The sequence below is a fragment of the Triturus cristatus genome, chromosome 1_2, assembly GCF_964204655.1.
Source record: "Triturus cristatus chromosome 1_2, aTriCri1.1, whole genome shotgun sequence".
NCBI classification, from domain to species: domain Eukaryota; kingdom Metazoa; phylum Chordata; class Amphibia; order Caudata; family Salamandridae; genus Triturus; species Triturus cristatus.
In genome coordinates this window covers 922,262,360-922,287,215 of record NC_140580.1, presented here as the reverse complement: position 1 = coordinate 922,287,215, position 24,856 = coordinate 922,262,360, and the positions used below count along the sequence as shown (strand labels likewise).

General features: G+C 44.5%; 1 protein-coding gene across 1 annotated transcript in view; it reads left to right on the top strand.

Moving 5' to 3' along the window:
- Positions 1-1,329: 1,329 nt before the first annotated feature.
- Positions 1,330-24,856, top strand: part of CTNNBIP1 (catenin beta interacting protein 1) — a 136,140-nt gene continuing 112,613 nt past the window's right edge. The window contains exon 1 of the mRNA XM_085609791.1: positions 1,330-1,470. The gene's annotated coding sequence lies outside the window, so the exon portion shown is untranslated. The remainder of the gene's footprint in view (positions 1,471-24,856) is intronic.

Below are 24,856 nucleotides of genomic sequence, written 5' to 3'. Positions count from 1 at the left end.
GCTGATCATGCTGCACCAGCTGTGTGTGAGGGGAGATGGTACTTCTGCTGCCAGCTGTGTTTGTCCTGAGTGCAAGGAATGTTGTTACTGCTGTTGCTGTACATGAAGTGCCAGTTCTTTGATCGTGAGGGCAGCTCCCATTCTTGCTTTCCAGGCTGTGCCTATTCTGGAAACTTGTACTGGTGCTGCACCTTTTAGTGTGCGAGGAATGCAAACATGGCTTCAGCTTACGTTGCAACCATTCACTGCAGGAACACCTGCTGCTGCTCATGCAGAACCTTCTGTGTGCGAGGGAACCTTACGTGCTGCTCTTGCTGCACCTGCTGTATGTGAGGGGCGCTTGCATTGCCGCTGATGCACATCCAGCACCACTTTTTTGTGTGTGAGGGACGCATGCACTAATTTCCAGGTTACATTTGTTTGCCCAGGCTACACCTGTTTAATGTGTGACGTAAGCTTATATGGCTTTGGCCAATTTCGTCCACTGTATGAAAGCTGCTGCAGTTGCTTTAATAATACTTATCCTTTTCGTTTTAATAATTACACATTTTATTGATAACTTGTATGTTTTATATAACGTAAGTTACTTTTTAAATTCAGTTTAACCATAAAGATCCAGTTATGGTGGTCAAAGTTTCTACGCCTCCTGGTCGGTTATGTTATATACAATTTGCTCTGTTGATGCCTTAAGTATCTGCTCTTACTTTGTAGCACAAACTCCACATTCAGTTCTGTCTGGCTTTTTCACAAACCTGTTATCAGCAACCTCGCTACTGAAATATTACCTGGTTCAACACCACTATTTGATAAACTGTTTAAAAGTGAACCTAGAGTACTAGAACACAACCGCACTGAGGATAACCACCTCAGGCTCTAACACGTTTAAAGAATTAAATCGAAGCTATCAAAAAAGCAAAGAGATTTCACTCCACGTGCTGCATCTATTCAAAATTATCAACAAATTACGTACTCCTAATTGCTCCTTCTCGTACATCGCCCATACACTTGCTGGTAAGGGAGAGATACTAAAAACCGATTAATTTCCTTCCAGCACCCTGAACCCATCCTCCCTCCTTAGCGGACAGCCGGACACCTAAAGCCAAGCGCCTAGAGGAGGCGATGTGGCAATCAATGTTTAGTATATGAAAACGTACTGTTAATTGTATTGTCTTTACAAACTGTTGCTTGACTTGTACCACCATTATAACGTAAAGCTATATCATGATTTTTTTTAAAGACAGTGTTTGTCAAAATGCTGCCCCTGGTGGGTGGCGCGGCTGGGGGTGGCTCTGTCGGGGGTGCCCGCCTTCTACTCCTCCTACGGCTCCTCCCAACTCCTTCCCCGCCCCCGGAGCCCGGACACAGACACACCGCGGCGGCCGCACTCTAACCGGACCCGGCTCCTGGCCCCCCTTACCCTATCGAAACGGCTCCAGCAGGTTTCCGGGGCCCGACCCCCCCGACCAGCAGGTAAGAACGGCACCCCGGGAAAGAAGGAGGGAAGCGGCAGAGTGGCCTACTCCAGGCCCCGGCTGCGGCCTGTTCCGGCCTTTGTGCCCCTCTCGCCGGGGCCTCAGTTGGGGACGGGGTGCAGCAGGCAGGAGGCTGAGGAGGGGCAGAGAGAGGGGAGGTTGAGGTGGAGGAAGGCCGCCGTTTTTTACAGACGTGAATGGAGGATGGGGGAAATCAAGCCGTGGGTACGATGAGGAGCTGTCAGGGAAAATCATAATGTTCCTGGTTCAGGCACCGGTACTTCTATACACAGCTTAGCATCCCCTAACACATCCCTTTCCTTCCTACTGATCCATGACTCGTATACAGCTTTGCTTTTCCTTTTCCCAAATGCATTTGCTTTTCACAGTCATATTATACATGCTTATTTATGCCAACGGCGCCCCTTTAGCCACTCCATGACTCCCCTTATCTATCCCTCCCCATTTGTCCCTTCGACAGCCCGATCCAACCCCCTCTCAACCCCGGTACACCTCACCCAACTCAATCACTACTATAGCCTCTGCTGTTTAAACATTTACAGGTTTGTGTCGGGTCAAGTCTGACTACCCTTACGATTTAAAAGCATTTATTTTCATTTCCTGTCTGCTCCGCACAGATTCTTAGTTTATGGTGCCAGCCTCCCTCTGCACTGTACAGGTTGTAACAGGCCATGAGCTATCTGTCCTGGCATCCGCTGCACAGGTTTAAGGAGGCCTCTGGTTTCAACCCGTCTCAGCTGAGTACAGGTTCTAGGATGCATCTAACTTCAGTCCCTGTGATCTCTTCCAGTTTGTGAGATTCCCCCCCCCCCCTATTCCACAATGTGCCAGCTGAGAGACTTCTGGTTTTATAAAGTGCCAGCTGGGGTTCTGAATGGCACAGAGGTGTCAGCCGCTACCATAGTTGTACGATATTTTAGGCTGCGATATTGGGTCATACTATTTAAGTCTCAAACTCGGTGCACTTAACATTGAGTCAGATTCATTGAGAACAATGAGACGTACAGCTTTATGTACCTTCAAGCCCACCCTAGCCAATAACATTACCTCTGTATGTGGTTCATGTAAAAAAAAAAACACACACTTTGCGGTTGTTTCTACCCCCTGTTGGTTATCACTACTCAGTACTTTTAAACTTTGTAATAATTATGCGCCTGGTGAGCATTGAAAACCTCTATTTTCTCTGTCTAATGTATATCTCCGTTTATGTTATGTGTATTTGTAAAAAGCACGATCACTCCTGAGGGTATCCTGGTGCTGTGACTCTCATATAACTGTATATTTACTAACTAGACGTAGAGAAACGTATGCAACTGTACTAAGTCCTGTCCAGGTTTTTGGGCTTGTCTGTTAAAGTTGAGTGGATGTTGTAGCGCGGGTATATCTGGCGAGTGGGTGTAGGATATTCTATTGTGTTTTAGTGGTGGTTCGGTGTCCAGGTAACAACTGCAGTGTAGTGTTTAGAACCTAGCTGTGGAATTATGGGTTGGTATATTTGAATCTGAGTAAATTTGTAACATATTGCATCTTATAGACTGTTTTGTCAAGTGGTATTTCAGTGCGATCAACAGCAGTCCGGTTTGTAGCATAGAGTCATGGCATGATGCAGAACTGGGTTTGTGATATGGGGTGTACAGAGTTAACCTGTGTGGATTCGTAGCTAATATTGCTAGTTGAAATAGTGTCTTGTCCTCATGTAATGAGCGGTAGAGAGGCCTGGCTGGGGGTGGCCGGTGAGAGGGGAGGTAGTGAAGAGAGAGGGAATGGAGTGTGGGGGATGAGATGAAAGCTGGTATCTTATGTTGAGGTGTGTAGCCATTCCTGCAACATCATACCAGTAATACCATTTCCTGGATATTAGCGGATTGAAGTGTGTAAAAGTGCAAAAAGTATTGGGGTGGTTGTTGTGAAGTGATATTCAGTATCATGAAAAGGATTCTAACCAAACACAAAGGCAACCCTACTCAATAAGAACCAGGTCATTTAAGCAATATCAGAACAACATCGGTTCTTATTAGAATTGTAAATGGAATGCAGCGGCGAGACTGGATCCCTGCAGCGCGCTTTGATTTATCTAGCCGGATTGTATTTCTGCAGCGCGACCCCTGGGCAGTACTTTGGTGCCAGATCATGAACACCTTTCATGGTGCACGGCTCCAACTATCTGAAATATCTCACTCAAGTCTCCTTCCCCTTTACTATACGCTTTGGTGGTGTGCACTCTGTGTTCTTTGTGTTTATTTTATGATTTGTTCAGTTCTCCCCAAAATCCTTTGGGCCTTATAAGACCCCATTTTACAAAGGGGGTTGAAACGTCATCGCCCTACTCAAACAAACCACTTATCCGACCCCTTTGATTGTCGACAGGGCTCTCTTGCAATTGATAATTTATTCATTTGATCGTTTGCTACAATTTTGTAACTTGTACTTTCTATTTTGTATTGTTTGTATAATTGTACTATCTTTTATGGTTTGTTTTTCGGTTCTGTTCCACATGGGACACTATGCACCACGTCACACGTTTGCATTTGTGAAATACAGTTTATTTTTTGACACAACCAATGTATGACTACTTTGTTTCGTTTTCCTATCTACATACTTGAACAGTCTTAATGTGTTATTGGGCTTCTCCTTCCATCAAATATCCACTTACAATTTTAATAAGAACTGCTGTTTTCTTATATTGTATTATTAAAAGGAGCAGTGCTAGGTGGGGCAAACTAGGCATAGTAGTTGTGGTGAACTGATTGTTTATCTGTTGTGCTGGTGCATTATTGTAGGCTGTGTGTGGTGCCATGGCGTTTTCTGTGTGCATTCCGTGTTTGTGTGAATAGAAAACTGGTATTGAGTCGAGCTCCGGAGGTCAGCCTTTTATTTCCCTATTGAAGCTTAGTTTCCTATTAAGGTGAGCATTATTGGATTTGAGAGTACAGGACTTGTAGATATGTGGGGAACCTGAGCTGTTGAATTTGGGCCATTCATCATTGAAAGCTTTATAATGAGACACACAGCTTCAAATGTGACTCTTTAAGTGACCAGAAAATGGACAGGGGTCAGAAAGAGAAGAGAGATGCTCTCCGGGGTATAAGTCTAGAAGGAAATTGGCAGTTGCATTTTGGATGTAGAGTCTTCCAGTGAGGTACCATGGGAGACCCACGATGACTATGTTTGTGTAAACTAGTGGAGAGGGGAATGGGAATTATGATCTGAAAGCTTTTCAGGCATATCACATAAGCCAATCAGAGGGTGTGTAGATATGATGTGTGGATTACTTTATTGGCATGGTACTCTAAGGAAAGTTCTGAATCCATTATCCCAAATTAATTTCAATGACTTAATAATGGGGGCCACTGTAGCCAATAGTTTGTGGCCACGGGATGCTGCATGGGGCATGACAGATTAGGAAGTATGTTTTGTCGGGTTTTATTTAGGGTGGTTCTTGAGTATTCAGCCATTGGTCTTGTATAAGTAACAGAGAAGGATGTTGAGGATGCCCTGGTAGGTTTTACACTTTACTGATGACACACGGATCATCTTCATAGTTGTAGCATGCCATACCACTCCAAATGACTGATTCGTGAGTTTATGACTGATTCATGAGTTTATCAGCAGCATGTATACATTGAATAATGGTGGCATGAGCGTTCAAGTACTCCTTTGTTTGGTTGAAGAGGTGGTGGGGTGAGGGGGTGGTTATATGGACCACTTGGGTTTTGTTTGTGAAGAATGAATACCAGGCCACCAGTCTTTTGAACAATATTTGATGATTCTCTGTGCTGAATCCTGCTGAGAGGTCCAGGAATAATAAATTGCACGTGTTATGTTGTCTTCCATGGCTTTTAGATCCTCCAAGATGGCGATTTGTGCAGAGTCTGTCCCCATTATTGGCTTAAATTCTGCTTGGGGATGAGCTGAGGAGGGAATCCACATTAAGGTGCACCAGTACGTTTGCTGGGCTTCTGTTTTTGAAAAATAATAGACACAAGGGCATAATGGAGATCCAGCAGGTCCATGGGATGGCATTAGTTTGTTTAGAGTGGAGAGCGTTATAGGGTGAGGGTGCTGCCAGCAATTGAAGTTTTGCCTTGTGGATGGATGCAGTGAGGGGTACATTCCTGCAGGGGTAGAGTATAATGGCAGAGTACAAAGATGTGTTTCCTGGATTTGTAGCATTGTGTTTGTAAAATGTTTGGCCAGTGTGTCATAGAGCTCTGAAATACGGCCAGCATTGTTAATCTGGGCCTTTGGATTGCAGAATTGATCCAATGCAGCTCTTTTGGGGTAGTACAGCAGAGGGTACTGTCTTCTGTTGTGTTTGTGTGTGTTATTTGTTATGTGAGTGGGTGCCCTGTATTCTGTCTGCATTGTCATTAGACTGCTGGCAGGTCTTGAGACTAGTATGTACAGCCCCACTTCTGCTCAATGGTCGGTTAGTTCTTTTAGGTTCTGTTGAGGGATGTTGAGAACTGGATTGAGAGGCTCACCTTATAGAAAATCTGAAATGTTTTGGGTGGTGTACTAAGTGTTGGTGGCGTCTGTTAACTAGTTATCGATACTGTTAACCAAAAAAGGCAAGGAGTAAGGCTTGAGGGATATCTGATAACGGTGATGGCGAGGCATAGATGTCTATTATTAGAGGTCGTTCACAGGGAAGAACTGTTAAGGTACTTAAAATACATCTTTACTCCAAGTAGTTTCTCGTAGTTGGTCAAGGTTAAGTGTCACTGAAAAGAAACGGCAGATTTGAAGGTGAGCACCTGCCCAAATGGCTCAGTAGGAATCCCCGTACTTAGATTATGGCTCCTACGGAACTAGTAGGGCGTATATACGAAGAGTAGTTGAACAATTCCACGCAAAAGGGAAGACAGTCCACCATTAAAGGTAGTCTAGGAGTGTAGGAAAAAGTTGGACAGATGAAAAGGTGTTAGGGTGATAGCAGGGAGTACAGACAAGTAATAGAAAGAAGCAGATTATGCCCAACTGGCATAAGGAACATGAAAAACAGATCGAGGTATGCTAGAATAGACGATGCACAGAAACAAGTGATGCCCAGTTGTTACAGAAGGAACGTGAAACAGGAGTAAACCCCTATACCCAGTTGAGACCGGGTGAATTATAGTATCAAAACAACAATGTCTCAACCAGTAATTATAGGGACAATTTTAAACAAAGATGCATAAGTCATAAAGGAGGGAAACCAAGAGACCAAAGTATGAAAACGTTTTTTAGTTATTATTATTATGCAAAAGAATTGTAACAGCACTATAATACAATTAAATCAAATTCTGGTAGCCAAACATACACCAGTTGTGTACTGACCGTGCTCGGTGTAAGTGATAAGTGCAGTGACACAAGTGATATATACAGTGTGGGCGGCGCAAAGTGAAAGGACAACATTAATCATGAACAAATTACAAAAACACAATAAATAATTTGCAATAAGGTATAAATCCTTAGGAGGCCGTGGGTTACACTGGGATGTCGACGGCGTTTCGACCTTATGCACTTAAGGTCATCATCAGGACAATGGCTACAATTTGAAGAGTGCTGAGTGCTGGTCTAATGAAAACGCACAAAGCGCTAATGCCCGGGCGATCGTCAGGAACTTCTACGTAAGATTTGAAGGTGAGCACCTGCCCAAATGGCTCAGTAGGAATCCCCGTACTTAGATTATGGCTCCTACGGAACTAGTAGGGCGTATATACGAAGAGTAGTTGAACAATGCAACGCAAAATGGGAAGACAGTCCACCATTAAAGGTAGTCTAGGAGTGTAGGAAAAAGTTGGACAGATGAAAAGGTGTTAGGGTGATAGCAGGGAGTACAGACAAGTAATAGAAAGAAGCAGATTATGCCCAACTGGCATAAGGAACATGAAAAACAGATCGAGGTATGCTAGAATAGACGATGCACAGAAACAAGTGATGCCCAGTTGTTACAGAAAGCAAACACAAGGAGACGATGGACGGAGCGCTGAAACTTTTCAAACACTCACCCCCCCAGTCACAGATCTGGGTTGAATCCATCATCGTTCTTTAGCTTACTTCGCCACCCCAGTTTAGACCTAGCCATATTCAAATCGGTCTTGACGCTGTTCCTCATGGGAACAGCCCAGCCCGAACTGCCAAGCCAGGTCTTCCCTGGACCAGAAACAAGCATCCAGTTGTTAAAGAAAGCACAGTCAGTACTTTCAAACCCGAACCAGCACTGCTAAAAGGGGAAACCCAGATATTTTCATGTTGACTCAGAGCCTGACCGCAAAAGCTAGATGTGAGGTTAGTTTTGGTGTATACCATAGGATTTGCTGCATAACCAAGCACAGCTAGGAATCAACATAGGAGCTGGCCTGTAGTTGACAAAAAATACTATTCAGTGCAAGCAAACCTCCTCTTAGAACTGTAGGAAGAATGTATATGTAAGATCTGGTCAGGTTACAGTATTGGTTATGAAGGTACATTCTGAATGTGTGGCGGCTAAGCATTTAGCACTTCTTGTGTCTAGTGTGCTGGTCCCATTACCTGATCAGGGCTGCAGCACAACTGGCAGGATAATTCTGGTACATTTTATCCTGTGATGAATGCTTGGAAATAATCTCATGTTGATGTACTTTTATCTTAAGAGGTCTCATTAATTCTGTGGGTCTACTGTGTCCTCGGACTCCTAACCTGAGGTGGTAAAACATTTATTGACACTCGCATACAGAATCCCTTTTGGCTCAACCACATAACAAATTGTTGCCAACCACTTCACAGATTCAAACATCTGTGATGCTTTGGTTTATGTTTAGGTTGCCTGGGTTTATTGTAACTCAAAATGGTCGATACAGAAAAGAAAGCTCCCTTATACAGTCAGATTCCATTTTTGTTTGGAATTTTTCACCCCCCGGTCCATATCCACAAATAAATCATCACTAGGTATGTAAAATTAATCATTCGAAAGATAAGCATCACTTTTTTGTAACATAAATATCTCAAACTTCTGAATGGATTTGAAACCAACCACAAAAATTGCCTATTTTGTGTCAGGTTATATAGTCATGTTGTTTAGTGTAATTCCATTCAGAAGTGGTTGCTGTACTGCAAGCAAGAATTCAATTTGGACTTAACATGGGAAACTGCTTTTAGTTTACCTCAAATAACGTTATGCCACCTTGTCATTCATGATAATATTGTTGACATCAACAGTGAAATCACAGACGCCATTCAAGGACCATGCATACCACAGTTGACTAGGCTCCGCCTTTAGAACTGAGCAGGCTCTGTAGAAAGACTGGCATTCAACAGGGTCCTGCGCGTGGGTTGACGTTTTTGAGTACAGCACCTGATGAAAGGCCAGGTCCACGCTCTAGCAGATGAAAAATGCTTGTCTGTACTCAATCGTCTCTTGATGGAGGGCCCTGCTCGATATTGGCCCTACACTTAATATCCTTAGCCTAAGAAGCCTTTGACCAGAGCATTTATCACTGCCCAGCTGGTTCAGTGTACTGGCCATTTGTTTAGTCCCTCTGTCAACCGCCCTACTGCCGTAGCACTTTCAGAGATGTCATCAATAATGTCTCTGGTAATGTCATTTGTGAGTTATTCGTGACCACTGATGGTGTTACTTGTGTTGTCATTTGTGACCCAATGTGTAATGTCATGCTTGAGCATTGCATTGAGTTAGTTGCACGTCACCATAACCGTCATTCTTTAAAAACCCCATAACATTTAAATTTTGAATCAGTAACAACATAAACATAAAGCTTACAAATACATTTTTACATCCATACCAGTGTCAGACAATAACAAGTTCTTTCGAATGCATATCGAACATTTCACTTTAATACTTAGTACAATCTCAAATCCTTCCACCCACCTGTCCTGTATAAGAATATCATCTTGTCTACAATATTCAGTAGAGCTATTTTCAGGGTATGGGTAATAGAATGGTGCACAACACCTGATAAGATTTCCCTTTACATTTTTTCAGCCCCGTGAGAGAATACGAGCCCTGCTGGCTCTTATGGGGTCCCGTGGCACATCAGGGGGAGTAGGGGGGTTGTTGTGCCCTGGGTCCTGTGGGAGTCAATCGGGACTGGTGGGCTGAAAATTTGTTTTTATTTTGCCCCATGCCCTGGTCACTACTACTTCATTTACATAAAAAAAAAAGTTCAAGAACATGATTACCGGGTCCCTGTAATAGCAACCATAACATTTTCCTTCATGTGACGGCCAGCCAATGGGATTGTTTGGTCCCACGGGACCGAACTAGCCGATGGGAGGGGAAAAAGGCCTTGTGGCTTTCCAAAACTCCAGTTTTTTAATTTACTCTACCGTGAGCCACCCATACTCTTCCTATGGAGAGTCTGACCCAACTATAACTACACAATAGTAACCGCCCCTATGTTATGTTCAGATAGATATTATATACACTGTCCGTATACAGTGAGACCATGCCCTCCATCCCAGTCGCCCACACAAAACCAGTCACACTGGGGTTTGACTTAAGAATTCACAATACCTTTTCTGACCCTGCTGTATTCCCTATTATTGCCCTCATGGTGATTTTCCCCAGCACAGCATTTATGGACCATTTCTGGTTTCTTTTTTCGTGAAAATGACTGCAACATTAATTTTCTGATTATAGTAGTCCACCAAGTCATAAGAGGCTTCAGACAAGTTAAGACGGTTGACTCTGAAACAGTTGAAATAAAGATTTGTTTCAATGGTAGATCGCCAACCAAGTATTCGTTCCTGATTCCGTGGCCTAATGCACCAGCTATGCTTGAAATTAACTCTTTAAAGCCCGCCAAATGCCTTTTTAAAGAAACTACTGGGCTGATATACACCAAACCAATACAAAGCACTATCGGGATTAAAGTTCAATCTTCAGATCAAGTTTTGAGTAATTCTTTTTTGCCACTTTGCTGTAGCATAGAGTTAAAAAACCTTTATAGGACTTGAAATCAGATGTTCATTTTAAACCCTTCACAAGTAATTTTCTTGTTCTCCTTTGACCACTTTGCACACCATTTCAAGTCAAGAAACTGAGCTGAATGGGCCAGGCATCTGCCAACTTAAATGCTGATTGGTCTCACAGTTCTGAGGTCATACATTATCCTTAGATTTCCATTTCCAAAGGACTAGCAGTGTCCTCTATAACCACAGAATTCCTGACTCCAACTCTGTAATGTAATTTTGTGTATTGTATATTTAATTATTTATTTTTAATATAGAGGCAGCAAGTTTACAGTAGTCATCACCATACACCGAGTACTCCCAAGCCGAATTACAGTTTGACAAAACCAAGCCTTGTTGCCAGTATGTCACTGCACACATAGTGACTTGAGGTAAACACACAAAACATCGGGAATATGGACCCTCCCCACTCAAGCAAGAGCATCACACCTTCAAAAAACCTGGAAGTCAACGGCCTAAACAGTGCACCATTGAGTCTCTAGAAAATCAACCCATTGCTTGAGGTCTATTGGTTTATGGCAGCATAGCCATGTATAAATAGCCCCCTCCAGTTTCCAAATGTATTTTAGCATTATCTCAGTTATTGTTATAAATAAACTGCTTCATGATCCAGATGTTCCAGAGACATTCCTGCCACTGGGACAAAGATGAGGTTCTACCAGTGACAATTTAGCTGCTGAGAGACAGTACCAGTAGTTTATTTATTGGATTTTGTCATCCATTCGCATCATTTCCCAGCAGTATCTTCTCTAAAGTTGCTGAAATTGAGTAACCCAGTATATCGTTGATGGCACTGAGAATCTCCTTCCATATTATGGACAGTTTATGTCTGTGTCACCAGATATGTGCTGCATCCCCAGCACTCCACAGCCTCTCCAACAGTTGGGATTCATTGATGGGTGCATGCGTTGCAATTTGAAAGGGGTATCATAACAATTGGAAAGTACCTTTGTAATGCACCTCTTTACTTTGACCGCTCCTTATTGTTCCATATAAGTCCTCCAATAATGACTCCCATTCCGGTTCGTAATTCACCCTACCTTTTTGCTCATCCAACTAGTTTTTATGAGACCACTGCAGTGTGGACATTGAAGAAACTAGCATTTCTTAAATGTTAGGAATGGCACCCTTAGTGTCTGAGTTCACAGCAATACATTTCTTATACCCCAATTCCTCCCTCAATGTAAGCAAGCTATCTCATTAGTGGATGTGTAGCATGATGCCTAATCTGAGCATAATGAAGTATCTCTTATTCTCCTGCTATCTCCGACCAATCCACCTCAAAGTCCTGTTTGCATTAGGCACATGATTTGTCACACCTAACCTCTCCTTTTCCATCAACCAAAGGGACCATATGCAGAAACTTGGGTATGTTTCCTCATTAGGTGGATGGGAGTGCAAGGCGACAAAAACAAAGTCAAACAATTTGTGGGCGCCTCCTTATTCCTTGATAACGGAGGTTTCCTTGTTGGGGTGGTAATAGGGAAATTCAGGGGCCTCTCTGTCGTCAAGAATCAGGCCACATCTCACAGCACCCTCCCTGTGATTGCTTGGTCTGTATGGATCCATAGTGTGCAAGAATTTTCTTTGCCTAGTTGGACAGTACTATGACATGATAATATAAATGAAAATTGGGTAAAGAGAGGCCTCCCTGCCCTTTAGACTTATGAAGTCGTTTTTTACCCGTTCCGTATAACTTTGGGAACCATGCTTTGCAGTGTATCAAAAAAGTCTTGTTGAACTCTGACATGTAGGTTCTAAAAGAAATGCGAGACCCAGGAGAGGATATTCATCTTGACTGCAGGGATCCTTTCCAACCAAGAAATTATGTCTGGTTCCATCCCTCCAAATAATTCTGCAGTTCTAGTAATAAGGAGAGTGTGGGATTGGGCTTGAAGACAAACAAGATGTAATCTGGATATGAAAATGTGGAATGTCTAGCTCACTGAATGGATGGATGTCCTGGCCTGAATGTCTGAGATCTCTTCCAGATCTCCCGATGTTGATTTTAAATCCTGTTGTCTGATCAAACATACTCCGTTGTTGAGTAAGGGAGTGACTGGAAGTTGTGGTTCTTTACTCGCAGCACAAAATGACATATAAAAAGTATAGAAGTTCCCATAAAAAAAATAAGTTGAAGGGAAAGTCTGGTTACAACCTAAAAATGTAGAAATTCATGGTTATGATAGGCTCTCTCATACACTGCTCATGACCTCAAACAGGATGCCACAAATTACCTCTATGATTACATCAATCAAGTCACTGTTGATTGTCACATCCGTTGATTTCCAGGGTTATCAGCCTTGTTTCTGTATCGATCCTTTACAAGAACACCAGATGTTGAAAGGCCTCAGTCAGTGGCCTACTTACAGTAAGGGGGCAGGTGCAGTGAGCACTGGACCCTGCCTTTTGACTGTCTTATTGCCTAGCCTTCACTTGGCATGCATGCAAGCTGTGGTAATCTGTGTTAAGCACAATACCTAGCATTCGATTATGTCTTTGATCTAGAGCCTGTTAGGGATAAACCAAAGGGTCTGGGAGAAGTGTTTTTGATCGAAAGGAGAATAGAATATAGCATTTTTGTTTTTGGAAATAACGTTTGATCCATTAGATGAAACTGAACCAATGTTGGCTCATCTACCTAATGCTGTTTGCCTCCACTTAGGTGAGCATGTTCAATTAGTTAAAAGGTTATTAAGGGCATTACATTTTTGGGTGGTTTATTTTTGCTTTCTGCTACGACAAGTAGTGTTGAACCGATTTAAATAGGTACAATTTAGTTTTGGAGAAAAATAGGGAAAAGGTGCTCTAGATAAGTTTGTTTTTCGCCTAAAAATTGCATCAACTAACGGTTTGCTGTACTAAAGTCACCATCTTCCCAGCTATCAGGAACATGCAGAGCTGAATCAAAAGACCTAATTTTGTACCACAGTTTTGGCAGAGGTTGCCGATTTTTCCTATTTTTTGTGCTCTCCATCTACTTCCAGTTTGTGGTAGAAACCAGTGTGAAACCCATGGGTGATCTAGGAAAACTATAGATTTCTGAAAAGTAAACAAAATTCTGAATTCAGCATGGGATCATATGTGTAGATCCCTCAAGGTTTTTCCAAAGAAAATAACTTGGAAAAAAAAATATTGAAAATAAGCAGGGAAAAAGAGCCATTTATGACAACATTTTGATATGTAACTTTTTGTCACAATGGGCGATTTCTAAAAGCAATATATCCGTGCGTCCACTACACCCTTCTTGCATAGATGCCAAGGTTTCAGATTGCTAAGTGTGACATTTTCATAATTTCAGTGTAATTATGAGTGACATTTCAACAACTGGGAGTGACACTTTCTCGCGTGCAAAATCAAGGAATGAAGACAAGGTAAATATATAAATATCACTAATTAGACCCATTTGAGCAACAAGAAACTCTAAGAAGCTCTATAAAGTGTAATAAAGCACCAAAAATGGACGGGTGCTAACCTATTTCAGCAGTTATCCTAAGCAGTACTTTACTTTTGTTCCCAATAGTCATCGTATTATGCGGTAAAAGATCTCAGCTGCTATAATATAAATCAGTTATCTTGACCCACTGTAGCTGACCTCGCTGCCCAGCCTTTAGAGTCACCATTTCAGGTAGCCTAGGACACGAGCAGTGAGCTACATGCTCATGCTGACACACGCTCAGCTTCAATTTAAATATATTGACAATGAGCACTAAGTAAATGTGTGCCACGGCCGCGAGTCTCCGGCAGCCGGTCCTACTGTAAGAGGACTGACTGTACAAAAGTGAATAATCATGATGCTAGTTTGAGTTGCTGCAGCTTGATTTTTATTACGTGCTTGTCCTTTCAGTGCACCTAAACTCAAGCGCAACTCAGAGCGCAGTCAGAGGAGCTTCTTTCAGGATAGAACATGTAGCAGCAACTGACTACAGTCCCTTGTCTCGCACTCCTTGAGAAATCCCCTCAGCCCCGTGCCCCTCCCACCACTGATATCCGAAGCCTGCACTGCCACAGAGCCTTCGCGGCCTAGGCCCTCGATGAGATAAACAATCTTAGAGGAAGGCTATATTCTCAGCCTGTTTCTTTGGTCGACACTCACCACCAGCCAGCGGTAAGTGGTTACCATTGCATCGTGATGCGTCAGCTGAGCGGAGCGCTGCTGAGTGACGCTCTAAAATTAAATATTTTTCAAGTCCGATATTACTGACCTGAGTGTCAGTGACGGAGATCCAAGCAACGACGAGTCTGCAGCAGCCGTCCGGTCGCAGGGACGTATTTGCATGATGAAAGCCACAGGCAACAGCAGTGCGAGGAACGGTGGGCTGCCTGTGCCAAGCGAAATTTAAGCATAACTGCCGCCTGCTAATCGTGCCATGGCAATTCAGGGACACAATGTTGCAGTCACGTGACGCCATGTCACGTCACGTGACTACCGATGCGGAGCAGTGCACTTCTGAGTAGACTGTCTCACATACACTGAGCTGCCAGATGAGTGCTAATAGCAGCGCTCCTATCTCCTGCGTAAGCTGGTGTCTGCAACGTCACGAGGCTCTAGGAATGCGTGACTTTGCATTTTTGTGCGATGATGCGTATCACTACACGGAAATGCGTTAGTCTAACGCTTAATGCGTGATACTTGGCAGGGCTGTTCTTATTGCGGGGATAAATAGGGTTTAGGTTCTCAAAGAAACCAAGGTACCCAGAGCCATCAATTGAGCTGCATGCACTAAACAATGTTTTTTCATTGAGTACCGATTATCAATCAAATTCATTTAGTTAAAAATGGTAATCAAGAAAACCTATGTGTTTCTGAAATGGGCACAAGATATGGAGTTTCAGAGCTGTGGTTATTTGTGCATTTCTGAATTTGTGGGTACCCGTACTAGTGTATGATTTAGAGGGTATTTTTCAAAATGTCTTTTTTCTTAGACACTGGGCTGCATTTGAAGGGAACAAATGCAGCAAAATCCAGTTGGTAATAACAAATGTTTCACTATTCTATGCCCCACCCCCTCCCTGTCTTCCGATTAAAAATGGTACTTGTGTGGGTAGGCCTAGTGCCCACAACAGGAAACTGTTCAAAACACAACATGGACGCATCACATTTTTCCACTCGAAGCTGACTTTTTTTTATTTTTTGCAGAATGGATAGCTGTAGGCTTTGGAGCCATGCTCAGCCGAGAAACCTAGCAAACCTGCATATTTTTAATAACTAGGCACCTACGGTTATCCAGCATGGTGTGAGTTGTGTGGCTCTTACCAAATTGTTTTACGCAGAATCCCCTGCAAACCTCAACCTTTGCCTAAAATTGCTAATTTTCCTTGCATTGTGTGATGTAAACTTCTGGAATCAGCGGGAATCCACAAAATTCCTACCTCCCAGTGTTCTCCCACTTGTCCCGATAAAAATGCTACATCACTTGTGTGGCTGGGCCTAGTGCACGCGGCAGGCAAGCATCAAACCAAGGTAAATGGAAGTCTCGTGGAGAGACTCTCCTTGACCCTGGTTTGATATGTGACTGTCAAGGGCTTTAGGCCAAGTCACACAAGTGGGGTAGCATTTTTATCGGGACAAGTGCGGGAACGCTGGAAGGTAGGAATTTGTGGATTTCTGCTGATTCTGGAAGTTTACGTCACACAAAATGCAATTTTAGGCAAAGTTTGTGATTTGCAAGACATTGTTATTAAGAAAGCTTTGTGGGATCCACGTGAAGCACACTACCCTGGACTATCCCGGATGTCTAGTTTTCAGAAATGTCTGGGCCTCTTAGGTTTTCCCAGGAGGCAGCTGACTCAAGGTCGAAAAGTGCAGCCATGCAGCATAGAAGTAGGACGATACTGGGACTTAGCTCAACTCTGCTACCCATATGTGTATAAAAAAAAGCATCCAAAAACTAAATTTCCCTTGCCATAAAGATAGGCTTGCTTTAGTCTCAATGGGTGCAGAACGGCTGTTAGGGGTCATATTGGAGGTGGAGACTAGGCCAGATGTGCGAGCAGGCCACACCGCACCTTGTAACAATAAAAGACTTCCTGGTGTCTGGTGAGCTTTTACAAATTGATGCCATAGCAAGCTCTTTTGCTCGCAATGTATGCCTGAACAGCAGCAGTCCCTTGAACAGGATCAAGGACTCATCAATGGCTATATTCTATCCAGGAGTGTAAATCTCTGGAAACCTGGCAGACACATTTTCTATAACGGGACGAATTTTGAGCAACCGCCATGGTCTGGATGGTCCCAGGACAACTCAGCAGAATTGTCATTAAATGCAGCATATGCTGCAATAGCATAAAAATGATCTCTGCTCATGTACGGTGCGAAGATGGGGATGCCCAAACCGTGCGAGTAGACCAGTTGGACTGCAAGGTTGATTTCTGCATTAACCCCTTTCTGAGTGTAAGGCCCAAAAATATCCAACTCCTCAAGTGAAGTGGGAGTCCATTGGTATGCCCTAAAATGAGGCCCTAAAGTTCCCTCCAAGATCCCCTCAGAAATTGTTTGCCATGCAAATTTGTTTGTTGCACGTTTGCTGAAGGAAGTCAACATCCCCAAAAAGATGGACTTAGTCAGTTGGCAAAAAATTGGCAGTATCAACTTTACATCCAGTGTCGCCAGCGAAAAGCAGAATTTGGAGCTGAACTAAATTGGGGGGGGGGGGGGGGGGTTGCCAAGAGAGCACTCTGTCGGGCTTACCGCCACACTTGCCTGCTCTCTGGGTTGATCTAACCTCCTACGGTTGCTTCCCATACACAGACTGTTTTTCGAAGGGACAGCACGACTACCTTTGTCATGTCTCTCCGAATCACTGGAAGATGAGTAGACGAATGGAACTCCACCTGCTGAAAAATCACTTCCAAATTCAGCACCTTTTTCCTCTCCCTCAGATGAGGTCTCAATATCTGCTGTCTCAGACTCTGATTCCGCCTCAGGGCTGTCCTCCGTAACCGGAGTTAGGGCCTGGGCAGCAGTTATCCACCAAGACGCCATCTCTACTGACTGGCCAAAACCTTCCTTCTAAAACTCTGTCCTACAGGGAGGAGGCCTAAGTATTGTTCTAAATCAGTCGGTAGGTGTGTGCATCTGTGAAATGTGTGCAACAGTAAATAAACTAAAACTTAGGTGTTTGGTGATTCTGCAGGTTCTCTGAAGGCACTCAAAAAGAAAAAGACTAGAAAGACACAGTATTACTTCACCTTGCCACATATTCAAATCCACAGCATACTTTTCTAAAAGCTTTTGCAAAAATCTATTGTTTGGGGATATGCTGGGCCACTGCCAGTATACAAGTCCTTTCCTGAAGCTACAAATCTTCCTTTGATCTCAAGAAGCACACATTCACATAGTAGCCCCTGCAACTTTGTATGCAGGCATGCTCCTTCTGAAATCTCGCATTGCTATCATCCAAGTCGCTGGAATTATGTGTAAACGTTCCAAATTATCAGCCAGGTTGTCTAAATTACGTGGCATAATTCGAACTTTGTTTTATAGTATTACTTCATTATCTTTTTGATCAGTAAATTTATAAACATGGTAATACTGTCTGGCAAAACATTTCAGCCCATTAGTACCAGGTTAGCATTGACATGCAGAAATATGCACCTAAAAAATGACCAGTCAACCCTTGCTCAGTCCCTTTCACTTCATGAACACATATATACTGCATATGCCACATAAATTTGTCATCTGCTACATAATCTGCAGGAGGAGATGCGTTGCCAGTGCACTCACCTTCTGAACAGAAGCAGCGGAAAAGTGTTTCTCCATACGTTTACTGTTGAAGCAGCCTCCTGTCGACAAGTGAGAGAAGCTTCCATGTTGGGGTCAACTCAGAGCTTTGTGGATACACAAAGGAAAAATGTCCTGAGCAGCATCCTGGCGGCAGTGGAGAAGACTCCCTCGGGCATGTAGAATGGTAGTGGCAGCCAGAATTGGTAAAGCATTGCATGCATGATGTGTGACACTACTTTTCAAATATAAAGTTGTCCGGCATGCATCACTATGAAACCAGTACAGTACATCAAATAAACCTGTAGAACGACTGAGACAAAAATACTCTTGTGGGCTGATCTGTGATGTGATGTTTCAAGCCAGAGAGCCATGAGTTTAATGAACTAATGGCTTATTGAGGTTGACCCAGAACTTACTGTACCGGTATAGTATATCATTTTTAGGGAAAAAGAAAAGCTCTTGGCTTACGCCAGCCCTGAAAATTTCAAATTTGATTTGTCTTCTTTACTTTCAGATGGTGAGGTAGAAAAAACAGTTCACAAATGAAGCGCAGTGAAAGGAAAATTGCAGTCCTTCTAAGATGTTTTTGTACCCATCTGAGATCAAAGTGTCCATCTGTTGACCCATTTTCGCTCCTGGTTACTTTGATACTTTTTCAATCACAGTGTTAGAAACATGCACATTGCCTAATCTCAAATGGGGCATACCTTGCAATCTACAACAGATATTGAAATTGTCGTGTTTCTTGTACCACAAGAATGGACTTTTTTTTAAAATAGAGTTCAGCCCAACCTACCCCTCTCTGTTTAACATACTGTCCTGACTCGCAGTCTATGTGCACACCTGCACCGCTCGTACGGTCCCATAGTTATTGTAACGCTTGGGTGGATGCTTCGAATAGCTAGGGCTTGGAAGCTGCAGCATCCAGTGTATTGTAGCTCCACTATTCCGTGGTGAAGTCCATGGATTCATAGCACTTGTAAGTGTTTGGCAATTCCATCTTCCAGTGAGTAGCAACTCTACCTCTACTCTGGGTTCCCCTTGAAATTCTTATCAACCTTTTCGTTTAGTTAATAGAGTTCCCTTTAAATTACATCTTTTCTGCTCCAGAGTGGACCCATAGATCTTTTGCTGGGTAGGGAGCTGATTCTTCCAGTAGATTTCTCTACAGCCGCTCCTTTTGTGGACATTTAGATTCTTAACACTTGATGTCTTTGGGAAGCTGGATTCTTCCAGTGGATTGCACCTTTGCATCTCATTAGCAGATTCAATAGATTCCCTAATGCTGGGTGGTTTGGGTAGGTGGATTGCACATTTGCTGGTCCTGTCTGGATCTAGAAGATTAATAATAACTACTAAACTGGGAAACTACGCATCTATTATTTCTGGGTGGACCCCATTGATTCTTAACATTTAGTGGCATTTGAAAGCTGCATCTTCCAGTGGGTTGCACTCTGCTGCTTCTTGGTGCACTGTATAGATTTCAACTCTTGGGACTGATTTACAGAAGCTTTCAATCCCAGGTGTTAACTGAAAATCTGGAAAATACTGATTTTGATATGCTGTGTTTACTGTGCGTACAGTTAGTGCACCATTCTGATTTGCAGAGCTTTGAATTGGTGATAACTTCTAAAAGCACATGTTTTCTCTTGATCCAAGGTGTACAGTTTATGAATGTGCACTATTTGCCTTCATGATTTGCTCTAAGCCGTGGTTGACACCAGTCGTAGGGGTAAAAACCTGCAGTGTGTGCCTTGGTTATAGTCCTGATTGGGGCACCAACAGGGATCTGGATTAGCCCCGGAAATGAGTTTGGGAATGCCATAGAATCCTTAAAAACATGGTAGTTGGGTAACTGCTTGCCCTGTGCGTTGACCTCCGCAGCTTCTGGGTCAACACTTACCTTCTTGGGGGACAGTTTAAAGCAATACTAGGAGAGCTGACACAAATTAAAGGGTTAATGCCTGCAATAGGCAGGCCAGTTGGAGAAGACCAGGAAAGGGCAAGCAGTAGGGAGGAAGTAGTAATAAGGGCTGCCCCATTACAGAAAGAGGAACCAAGTGTATTTATATCTCGATACCCTATGATCATAAGAAGACTGGGAGAAAGGATGAATTACAAGAAGTACTTTCCATGGTCATGGCGGGAGAAGATTGCCCCTAGTAAAAGAATAACTGCATGGAGGCAGAGAAAAGGGAAGGGTCTTGAGAATGAAAATGGGAGTCGAGGAAGTAAAGAGACAATAAGTCCTAAGCAGAATAAGAAAAAGTCCCTGGAAAAAGAGATAGATGTCAGTACTCTAGTTGAACAGGGGAGGCATGGGAAACAGTTAGGCAAATCAAAGAATAGTAAAACTAACTTTAGAAAATCCCCGGGGGAGAAAGAGGGGGAAGATACGGAATGGAGGATGGGTAAGAAGCTACGATCAGGACTTAGCAGCCCTAGGAGTAGTAATGCCCTTAGGAAGAAGGATAAAGGGGGGGGGGGGGGAGACTAAAGGAAAGAAGGGATGTTGCACCTCTGGAGGGATCACATGGCCTAAGACCAGAATCTACCCCGGACTTATGGATTCTTCTAGAGCCATCGGGTCAAGGCAAAGGTGGGAAAAGAGCTAAGAAATTAAAACCCCTAAACCGATCACAACTCCTTGTTTCTTTATCAAAATGTGCAAGCCTCTGTAATATTGGCACAGAGGATCTTAGAGAAGTAGGGTTCCTCATAAACAACAAAGGGGGTGAAGTAACTAAGGTCCTTTTTTATTCAGCCTTAGTAAAGACTGTAGTCGAAAAAGCAAAAACATTATTTGCGAAAGGAGGGTATTAGATTGGTAAGATGGGAGGAAATGCAGAGAGAAATGCAGGGGCTGCATTTCCTTACAAACCATGCTGGTTTAGGAGTACGGCAGATAAGATTAATCAATTCAAGCTGGGTTAAGAAGGAGGACCTTGAAATAACCATAACTGAAAAAGGAATAGCAAGACACAAAAGAGATATGCTTGTTGGGAATAGGTTCAGAACACTAGCACCCCCAGAGTATGAGGAGGAGGGGTATTTGAGTGAGATCGACTAAGAGTATGGGTCGCCGCACAGCCTGTCTATACTATCATGGAATATAAATGGTTATAATAAAATATCGAACCAGGACAGTTTTAATAAGCTTGGTAAGAGTAATGATATTGTGTGTCTACAGGAGACTTGGCTGTGCGACGATACCCTAGCTACACTAGTTACCAAAGGATTGCTCAATATTCTAAAGCAGCAAGGAAAAATCCCTTTGACAGACCTTCGTGAGGGCAATTAACATTGATCTCTGTAAAAATTGCGAGGAAGGTGGAAGCCGTGAAATTACATTGTAAATGGGCATTAGGTTTTAGGGTGCTGTTACAGAAGTTTGAACCATTTTTTTTTAAAACGCCCTTTATTGAGTTTTTATGCAAACATCCACGAAGTCCCATACAATATGCAGCAGCATAATCCCTGAGAAGCAATCAACAACCCCCCTCCAATGGCACAGTGCTCGTTCCAGAGCTGTGCGTCAAATAAACCAAAAATCTCCCCAACTAAGACCTATTGCGAACCACCATGAAAAATGAAAAGGCCCTCCCCCTCCCGCAGTCCCCACCAGCAACGCAGACATCTGTTTCTGACCTCATGCATCCCATACGTCGAGGATTAACTATGTGTCAAGCTGTGTGATGATCCCTTCTTGTTCCGGGGCTATCTCCCCATCCAGGGCCTGCTCTTCGCTATCGTCCTGCGGCTCATAATCTCGTAGTGCCTGCACTAGCGCCTCCCATGCAGCCACCGCCTCTAGTGCCTTATCATCGCTACGTCTGCGCGCCATCTGATAGCGCAGTGCACCCTCACTGGTGGCCCATTTGAGGAATTCACCCTTCCATCTTTTACTGGTGGGACCCACGGACGCTTTCCACCGTTTCGTAATTTCTCGCTAATATAAGTCCCATATCTATGAACTTACTCGTAATCTTATTCTTGGGCGTATGTGGGAACCAGTGCAGTACACTAACAGCCATATCAAACGCCAATCGCCTCTCTGTCACCTCATTCAGTGTATCCCCCACCTCCTTCCAGTAAAGACCCATCGCTGGGCAAGACCACAACATATGCCCCAGTTCCACCCCCACTCTTGTGCATCTGGGACATGCCGCCTCTTGGACCTTAAAATATTTCTGTATTTTGCTAGGCGTCAAATACGCTCTGTGGAGGACATAGAAGTGTATGAGCTGAAACCTTGCATTCCTCGTACTCTTCCAGGCCCGACGCATGATCTGAGCCCAGGTCGCCTCAGGGATATCTTTACCTAGATCGGATTCCCATTTCCCCTTCAAGTCCGCCAGAGGCGGCAGGTTCTCAAGGAGCATTCTAGAGTAGAGGCACGTGACCGCTTTGAAGGTCCCTGCCGCCATCATGGTGTACTGGCAGGCCATCGACACTTTTGGCTCCATCAGCCCCTCTCTCCAATGCGCCTGTATCGCTCGGGTCAGCGCCGCGTGCAACAAGAAGCTCCCCCTCGGCAAATCAAATTTCTCCTGGAGAGTGTGGAATGGCAGCAGAACCCCATCTTCATACAGATCGCCCACCACCTGCAGTACCGCTTCTTCCCAAAGCTGTAATGGCGACCAATCTCCGCCGTGCGGCAAAGCCGTCAGCATCCCTATTGGTATCTCCGGCGCATACGGATGTACCACTCCCGCCCTACGCTGAGACCGATTCCAGCAGAATTTAAAAGTCATCTCCTCTGTGAGGAGGTCCCTAGGTTCCAGTTTCTGCTGTAAGGCGATGTAGGAAAGGACATGGCGTGGCGTTCCCCCCCCCTCCCTCGCAGCTTCCGGACCTCGGAATACCCGCGCTACGTTTTGGGTGTAGATCTGCAGCTGAGCCGCTATGTAGTATAATTCAAAGTCCGGGACCGCCAGTCCGCCTTGGGTCGCATAAGCGTCGTCAGCGCCACTCTACGCCTACCCGCGCCCCATAGTAAAGATACCACCATCGATTTCAATAATCGAAATGTGGAGCCGGGGATCCACACCGGCAGCGTCCTAAAGTAGTAGAGGAATCGAGGCAGAACTATCATTTTCAAAAGGGATATGCGGCCTGTTACTATCAACGGAAGGGTGGCCCAAAAGGCCATACACCCTCGAAGCGCTCTCACACTGCGTCCTACATTCCCTTCCAGCGTGTCCGCCATCGTGTGATTGATGTGGACGCCTAGGTAGCTCAGGCAGGCAGGTTCCCATCGCACCTCCCGAGTCGTGGCCGGTCTAGGTTCTCCTCACCGGGAACAAACAGGTCTTAGCCCAATTAACTCTCAGGCCCGAAACATCTCCAAACACGGAGAGTAGGCTCTCCGCACCCGCCAGCGCCCCATCGGCGTCTTCGAGAAATAATAATAAGTCATCTGCTTAAAGCGAGATATGGTGGCGTCCGTCCCTGCCATCCAGCCCTCCGTAGTGCTGGCCTGTCCGAACCTTAACCGCGAGGGGCTCTACCGCCAAGGCGAACAATAGTGGGGAGAGCGGGCAGCCCTGTCTTGCCCCCCTCTCCACTGGGTACATCGGTGAGATCAAGGAGCCCGCTCTCACTCTAGCCACAGCCGAGGTGTATAACACTGATGTCCATTGTAGGAAGCCCTCTCCCAAGCGAAACTGTCACAAAACCTTATATAAATACCCCCACTCCAAGCTATCAAAAGCTTTTTCAATGTCCACTGAGAGTACCATTGGCTGAAGCGCTTCAGGGTGATCAACATCTAGTAAACGCACTAGCCTCCTGATGTTCGCAGTCGTGTTGCGCGTCGGTATGAACCCAGCTTGGTCTTCATGAACCAGCGTGGTCATGTAGCGCAGTAATCGGGCCGCCAATATGCTACTCAGTATTTTGTAGTCGGTAGTCAACATCGATAGGGGCCTATAGGAGGCCATGTTCTCACTCTCCCTCCCCGGCTTCAACAACGGGATCACCAGCGCTTCGCGCATTGATTGGGGTAGCCGTCCAAGCTCTCTCGCTTCTCTATAGACTTCCTGAAGCCGCGGCACCAGCAAGTCAGCATATTTCCCATAAAATTCTATGGGCAAGCCATCTAGGCCCGGCGTTTTGTTGCGAGCCATGCGCTTGATGGCTTCTCTAATTTCCCCCGGCTCTATGTCTTTCCCCAAGTCCTGCGCCTGCTCCAGTCTTGGTAACGGCACCTCATCCAAGAAAGCGTCAACTGCCGGGTCCCCGTCGTCCAACCTACTTTGATAGAGTGTCTCGTAATAGCGCTTAAAGCACTGCATAATTTCGGTTTGGGTGTAAACCTGTCCCCCCTTCCGCTGTCCTTAAAGCCAGGATAGGGGAGCTCCGCTTTGCGGGGTTGGCTAGCCATGCCAACAATGTCCCCGCCTTATCTCCCTCAGCATGGGCTCTCATTGTATAGTTTCTATGGTCAAAGCTGCGCAAGCGCTCCACTTCCACTGCCACCGCTTCCTTAGCCGCAGTAACCACTTCCTGGAGCTCAGGGCGGCCAGGCCTCGCTATCTCCGCCTCCCGAAGGCTGGAATCGGCCTTGTTCAGATCATCAAGGAGCGTTTCCTTACACCCGCGTGCTTCCCTATGCAGAGCCGCCTGATAACAACCTTAAACGCGTCCCACTCTATCTCCCTCGTCGCAGCCGTGCCCACAT